Source organism: Lynx rufus, unplaced genomic scaffold, assembly GCF_022079265.1.
Source record: "Lynx rufus isolate CCGP_SWC_20201006 ecotype Redwood Valley unplaced genomic scaffold, mLynRuf1.p SCAF_2, whole genome shotgun sequence".
NCBI classification, from domain to species: Eukaryota; Metazoa; Chordata; class Mammalia; order Carnivora; family Felidae; genus Lynx; species Lynx rufus.
In genome coordinates, this window is record NW_025814834.1 from 94,925,345 (window position 1) to 94,932,923 (window position 7,579).

Here is a 7,579-nt window from a genome sequence, read left to right on the forward strand (position 1 = left end):
CTGAGACACTCAGGTGCCCCTCTTTTTGAAGTGATGTTCATGTTCTACAATAAGATTATGGTGGTGACTGCATAATTCTGTGAATATACTAAAACCCAACGAACTGTAAACTTTACATGGGTGAATTTTATGGTATGTCTGTTATATCTCAATTAGGCTGTATAAAAATATCAGTAGGAAAAAACCCAAGACTGGCCAATAAATTTCAACACGGTTTATATGTCAGATTATATAGAAACAAACAAAAACACCCATGCCACATCTTGAAATCTTATGGAAATTTTTAACAGTGCTTGATCGACAGCATCTGACCTACTCATACTCAAATGCATATTCATGAAAACCAAGTCCAACTCCTTAGTACCTTTAGGATCTTAATACACCTGAGTTGTATTCTGGTGCTCCTCAATCCCCAATATCTGCAACACTGCACATCTCAATTTCTGCCTACTCCCTTCTTTCATGGCAATAATTTATAAACATTCTTGTGAATCTGTATTGTTGAAAACTTACGTAAATCACTGCTGTTTGCTTTCGCCAGAACACATTTATTGAGATCTTGAATTGGATAAATCTTACCTTCCAAAAAAAAGGTAATCAAATTCTGTAATTCATTTCAGTGTGAAATATACTGAATTTCCTCCAGGTTGGATAAACTTTAGTCAGAAAGACCATTCCAGATATAAAGAAAAATATTCCAGATAACCAGGAAAACTATTCATGGAATAGATGTCAAGCACTTTTTTTTTCCATTATTTAAAAATAAAAAATGGAAGTTTTTATTGAGTTCTAAATTACTACTCCACGTTTTCCTTCTTACTGGAAAAGCTCTTCATCAACCATTCATAATTTGACCAAATTTTTTTTTTTTAAAAGCTATTTTGTAAATGTGTCACAGACACAGGTGACAACCCTACTTTTTTGTAGAGGGCCTTAATCTGAATAAAGTGATGAGTTTTTCAGTAAATCTGAGCTGTTTTCTGGTAATTTTACAAAAATGAAAACCAGCCCCCTGCTGCCCATGGGAAATGGGTCAGAGAGAGAGAGATCCTCTTTCAGTTTACCCATGATTTCATCCATCTTGTCACCTGGAATCAACATCACAGTTTGCAAGGGCTTCATTGGGACGTTGTCAAAGGACCACCTGCCTCCCAAACAGGTGTCGCTCTCTTCCTGCACCGAGTAGTTGAACTTCAAGATTGCCTTCTCATAGAAAATTTCTTCCTCTGCACTTGCGAACATGAACTCATCTTTTTCTTGGCTGCTCCATTTCTTTTTGGGATTGTTTTTTCCAGCTTCCACAAACATCTTGCTAATCAGAAGGTAGAAGGAACACTCTCCACACAGCTTGTTCATTCCGTGTGCCTCTGCCAGTTCTTTCTGGAGCTGCTGGTGCATGGGCAGCGCGATCTGAGGAGGAACGTTAATGAACCTCTCTCTGAGGAGAAAGCCCACAGGCTAGGAGGCGTCGTTGAAAAGCGCGTCCAGCTGTTCAACTGAGATCTTTCCACAGCTCTTCTCACAGGAGCTCAGGATCAACTCTTTAATTTGTTCAGCACACTGCGTACCCTTTCTTTCAGTTAAATTTAAAAGACTTATGAATCCAAAAATCTCATCTTCATCCACATCGTCATCACTGTCTTCTGAAACATCTGTTTGCTTAATCACACTCCCGATGTGGTTTGTTGAATTAAGAAATCAGTTAGTTCTGCAATGTTCACAGGAGCCTTCAGGAAAAGCTGCTGCAGTTAACTTCTTAATTCTGACATAATCATTATCTGAGATGGAATACACTTCAAATTCAACATTCACTTCCTCGTCGACGCTCTCGTCGTCTTCATCCTCTTCTTCGTCACTGTCTTTATCGTCTTCGTCCTCATCCTCCACTTCATCTTCCTCTTCTTCCTCATCTCATGGGACCGGAACACCTGGAACCTGTGGAGCCCCACTACCCAAGGCATGCCACTTGGGCCTGGACGCCATACAAGCCTCTGTCAAGCACTTTTAACAACAAACTAGCAATTAATTTTAAAATGTTCTACTTCACAAAATGTACTACATTAAAAAAATACATCCTGGTTTACAAAATAAGACATTATGTTTTTTTCTGTAACAACTTCCCTAAAAGCCACTTTTTTAAAAAGTTTATTATTATTATTATTATTTTGGGAGAGAGAGAGTAAGCAGGGGAGAGGCAGAGAGAGAGGGAAAGAGAGAGAATCCCAAGCAGGCTCTGCCCTGTCAGTGTAGAGCCTGACACAGGGCTCAAACTCAACTCAGGAACCCTGAGATCATGACCTGAGCCCAAATCAGGAGTCGGAAGCTTAACCGACTTAGCCACCCAGGCATCCTCCCTAAAAGCCACTCTTAATACACAACCTAAATAAACACAGTATCTTTGTCATGAAAAAAACACCAGACCAACAAGCAAATGTCATTCTATGGTCTCTCAGTGACTTTATGTGGAATTTAAATTTTGGATTAGATCAAGTCAGTGAGTTAAAAAGAATGTACTATGCTTTCCATACTATTACAATGCATATTTTCTCACCAGTAGACACACACAAACTCTTGCACAGTAGACATAAAACAAACTCTTTACTAAATAAACTGAAATTATTTTTCAGTTATATCATAGGCAATGTATGCTGACTTTTCAATTTCTTAATTAGCTCACTGAGTGGTGTAGGCTCATTTATAACTTGGTCATAAACACTAGCATTTGAATCAGGAGGGAAGGAAGGTCTTCTAAGTACATAAGTAGTTTCGAGCAAGTAACATTAGAATGTCTAGAAGAATAAAGTACTGAGTCTGTAGTAAGCATGATAAGCAATCTATCTTGAAATATTCCCCAATAAACTTGCCTCCATTAAGTTCTGGGGCCAAAAATAAGGGGGTACATTAATTGATCTGATTAATTCCTTTATACTTGGTATAGTACAAAGTTGGACTTGTAGTTTAGAGATGATTCTTGAAGTCCTGGCCAGGCCGTTAACTTAGTATCTTTGAAGCACAGGATGTCAGATGAAAAGCTGTGAGAGAAATGAGATCAAGACAAGAATGCTTGTATTCTTTATAACAAGACTTTATGATAGGATATGTAAAAGCAATTCAGTTAATGTTACCTGACCACCAACTTTCACTTGGTTCTGTATTTTGCATTTAGAAGGTGTAAACCCCATGTTATCCTTGGAAATGCATATATTGATATATTTCATTAAAAACCACCAAGTGAGACTCTTCTTTTTCTTTTCAAAAAATTTTATTTTTAAGTAATTTCTACATCAAATGTGGGGCTTGAACTTAAAACCCCAAGATTAAGAGTGGCATGCTCTACTGACTGAGCCAGCCAGGCATCCCTGACTCCTTTTTCATAGCTCATTCTTTAAGCTGCCCTATCTTTAAGCTAATTTGTTCAATGATGAGAGGAAAGGAGAGAGCAAGTAGGAAGTAGAGAAAGCAAGAAAAGGAAATGGAAGCTGCAGCCATTTAGAATATGGAAATTTTGACTCAAATGGATTTCTACTAAGTCATGAGCTTCTTGAAGGCAGAGGTATGTCTTTAAGGATAGAAGCAATTTAATTAGTAGCCATTTCTGTGATCTTAGTGGAACTTGTTTGTCTCACAAACAAGAACATCAATTATCCCTTATCTTAGTACCAGCATTTCTGTAAGCATTTTCACAAATGCCACATAAACCAAGAGAAAACAACATGAGAAAAGATGAATAATTTCCTTTCTAAAATTAAAGTACAGGTGTTAGATGCTAATAGAGTCCAAGTGGATATGAACTGTATTTAACATTTAAATCAATCCTCTTAAACTGTCGCCTATCTTATTACTGGACTTTCCATTTCAGTAGTTAGGTAGACTCAACTGAAAAGTTGTGTAGCAGCTGCAAGTAGCTTTCAGAAAAGCCATCAAGCAATTTTCATGTGCCACAAACACAGCTTAAAAACTAGACTACAAAAGACACTTTACACTTTTTAAATTTTAAATTTCAGAATCAGCATTCATTAGGTATAAAATTAACACTCACAAAAAGCCATGGAATGTATACACTGGGCCTTACACCAGGTTAACCCTTTCGTGTAATGTAATATGGCAACCAGAAAATTTCATTCTTTATTTACCTTAAAAATTTAATAAAACTTTAGAGTTGGAAAAGGCCTTCTAGATCATGAATTTACGAGTTTAAACTTGGGTCTTTAAAATTCCAAAACAATTACAAGTAGAAGCAACATTCTTTGTTTAAAAATAAACAAAACACATAGTACTCTTGCATAATAGACACAAAACACAACACAAAACGTCATGTCTCTCTGGATTAAAGAATGATTCATATGAAAGATAATGTCAAACTAATATATTCTTAAAAAATGACTACCTCTAAAATCAGTGCATATGTTGAAATGCTAACTTCTAGGAAAAACCTACACTTAATTACATCTAATTAACATAAATACCCAATTACCTAAAGTCAGTCAATGGGCTAGGAAACACAGGTTAATCTTAAAATTTCAATAAGAATATTCAAAACTTTAAAAAAGGGGAATGATTTTATGGTTGGGTCAGCACAGCATGTGACTCTTGATCTCAGGGTTGTGAGTTTAAGCCCCATGTTGAGTACAGAGATTATTTTTTACAAAACGGAGATGATTTTAAATAATCTTCCTACCTGCTCTTTGTATTACTAAGAATAGCAAGAAATGAAAAAGTTTGACAGTATTCTCAGCTAAATTGTGACTTAATATTATATTGACAAAAATTCAAGAACTAGGAAAAAATGGAATAAAGAAATATATGAATGGATTTTTGTGCTATAATATTCCATGTTAGTAGGTGTTTCTAATTTGAAGATTTAAAACTTCTTGGGGCGCCTGGGTGGTTCAGTCAGTCAAGCATCTGAGTCATGATCTTGGCTCTGGTCATGATCTCATGGTTTGTGAGACTGAGCCCTGAGTCAGGCTCCATGTTGATAGTGCAGAGCCTGCTTGGGATTCTCTCTCTTCATCCCTTGCTTGCTCTCACTCTCTCTCTAAATAAATAAATAAACTTTAAAACAAAAAACAAAGCAAAACTTATTCTCAAATACTCTCATGAGTCAAAGAGCTTTATTTATAAAAGCTAAAAACCAGGAACAGCACAGGGGTGGCAATCAGTAGAAGAGAAAAACGAATTGTATATTTATGCAATAAAATTCTATTCTATAGTAAAAACGGAAACATTCACACATGTAACAACGTAGATAAATGTGAAAAACATGTTGAGTTAAAGAAGACTTACACAAAAGAGTACATATTGTATGAATTCATTTATATAAGGCCCAGCACTAGAAAACATATGATGAAAAAGAATCAAAACTTTTGGTTGTTGTTTATTGGCATGATGGTAATGTTCTATACCTTGACAGGCACCAGGGTCTATGTATACAATTTATTGAAATTTCACTAAATGGTTAAGTTCTTGATTTATGCATTTCTATGTGTATATTTACCCATAAAAAAAAAAATCAAATACTGACTGAACTCTAGTTAATTACATGAATGCCAAAGTGTTCAGGAGTGAAGTGATCCCTGAAATTTATTTTGAAATGTGTCAAAAAAAAAAATGAGATGGATTGGGGTACCTGGGTGGCTCAGTCAGTTAAGTGTCTGGCTCTTGATTTCGGCTCAGGTCATGATCTCACGGTTTGTGAGATCGAGTCCTGTGCTGGGCTCCAGGCTCACAACACAGAGTCTGCTTGGGATTCTCTCTCTCTCCCTCAAAAATAAATAAATAAACATTTTAAAAAATGAGATGAGGGGGGCCTAAGTGGCTCACTCTTGGTTTTGGCTCAGGTCACAATCTCTCAGTTCGTGGGTTCGAGCCCTGTACTGGGCTCTGTGCTAACAGTGTGGAGCTTGCTTGGGATTCTCTCTCCCTCACTCCGTCTCTGCCCCCTCCAGCTTCTGCTTTCTGTCTCTCTCAAAAATAAACTGAAAAAAATGAGATGGATTGACAGATATATGATCAAACAAACAGTACAAAATGTTAGTAACCGCTGAAATGAGTCCTCTATCAAACTTTATGTTTGGAAAATTTCAGCAGATCTCTAAAAGCAACCCAGATACTAGAAGACAAATTTAAATACAAGGTAAAAATGATTTTGAATTTAGCATTCTAAAACATCATTCAGGTATGATGGCAGAATAAAGACTTCAGGCATGTAAAGTCTGAAAAGGTTTACTTCTCAAGCAAACTTTTTAAGGAAAATACCTCAGGCTATTATCTAGCAAAATGAGTATTTTAAAAACCAAGAAAGAGGAAGGATCCATAGAATCCAGCAAACAGTTGATTCAACCTTGGAGGGCAGAAGGGAAGTCCCAGGATGAGGGCAGGACACAAGAATCAAAGAGAAAATCTCTGAGGTAAAGAAGTATCCATGATGCGAATGCAAGCTGGTACGGCCACTCTGGAAAACAGTATGGAGGTTCCTCAAAAAACTAAAAATAGAACTACCTTACAACCCAGCAATTGCACTACTAGGCATTTATCCAAGGGATACAGGTGTGCTGTTTCGAAGGGACACATGCACCCCCATGTTTATAGCAGCACTATCAACAATAGCTAAAGACTCATAAATATGGAGAACAAACTGAGGGTTTACTGGAGGGGTTCTGGGAGGGGGGGATGGGCTAAATGGGTAAGGGGCACTAAGGAATCTACTCCTGAAATCACTGTTGCACTATATGCTAACTAATTTGGATGTAAATTTAAAAAAATAAAAAATTAAATTAAAAAAAAAAAAAAGAAAGAAGTATCCATGAAATAGAGCTGAATAACTTTGAGGGTATGGTGATGGTACACTATTGCTTGCCAATCAGAAAAAAAGGCTGTTAGAAACTCCAGAATTAAAAAGTTACAGAAAACCCATGCTTCCAACGTGTAACAAAACAATTTGACATGATATTGATAAATTGATGGAAGCATGAAAAAGAATCCATTTGACGCTAAGAACATTCTAGCTCAAGAGACTCATGAATCCTGATAATAAGACAGCAGATAAGGGAATGATAATCAACTACTGATCCACTGTACTGTTTGATTTTTATATGTAATGCACTGTTTTAAAAAAGCTTTTAAAAGTGCAAACTTTCCAAAAAGTTCATTTTAGAAATGTAGTAAGTTTTACACTGGTTCAGTTTTCATCTCAGTCAAAAAGAAAAGTTTACCATCTGTTGATGTATTGAATAATAAATATTTTTGATTTCAAAAGACACACAAGGTGGCAAAATTATCCAAATTAAAAAAATAAACAACCTGAGCACATTTCTGAAATCAGCTTATCAAAATGATCTAAAAATAGCTTTTAAAACTATCCTTCAAGACATTTCTTTCCTATGATTGTACCACCTTATAAAAGATAAAAACCTAAAACCACAAAGATACCATTATGGTCTAGCTGCCTGGTTCTGTGACAAGATCTAATTTGCTTTGAGGATTAGATCGAGTTTCTCACCAGCAATAATATGGAATACAACCTGGTAAGCCTAAGGTGGTGCTAAACAGCCAGGGGGAGTAAAATTGGGAGACACAT

General features: G+C 36.3%; 1 pseudogene; it reads right to left on the reverse strand.

Annotated features, from left to right (window-relative positions):
• Positions 1-933: 933 nt before the first annotated feature.
• LOC124514721 (BRCA2 and CDKN1A-interacting protein-like) lies at positions 934-1,983 on the reverse strand (annotated as a pseudogene).
• Positions 1,984-7,579: the final 5,596 nt, after the last annotated feature.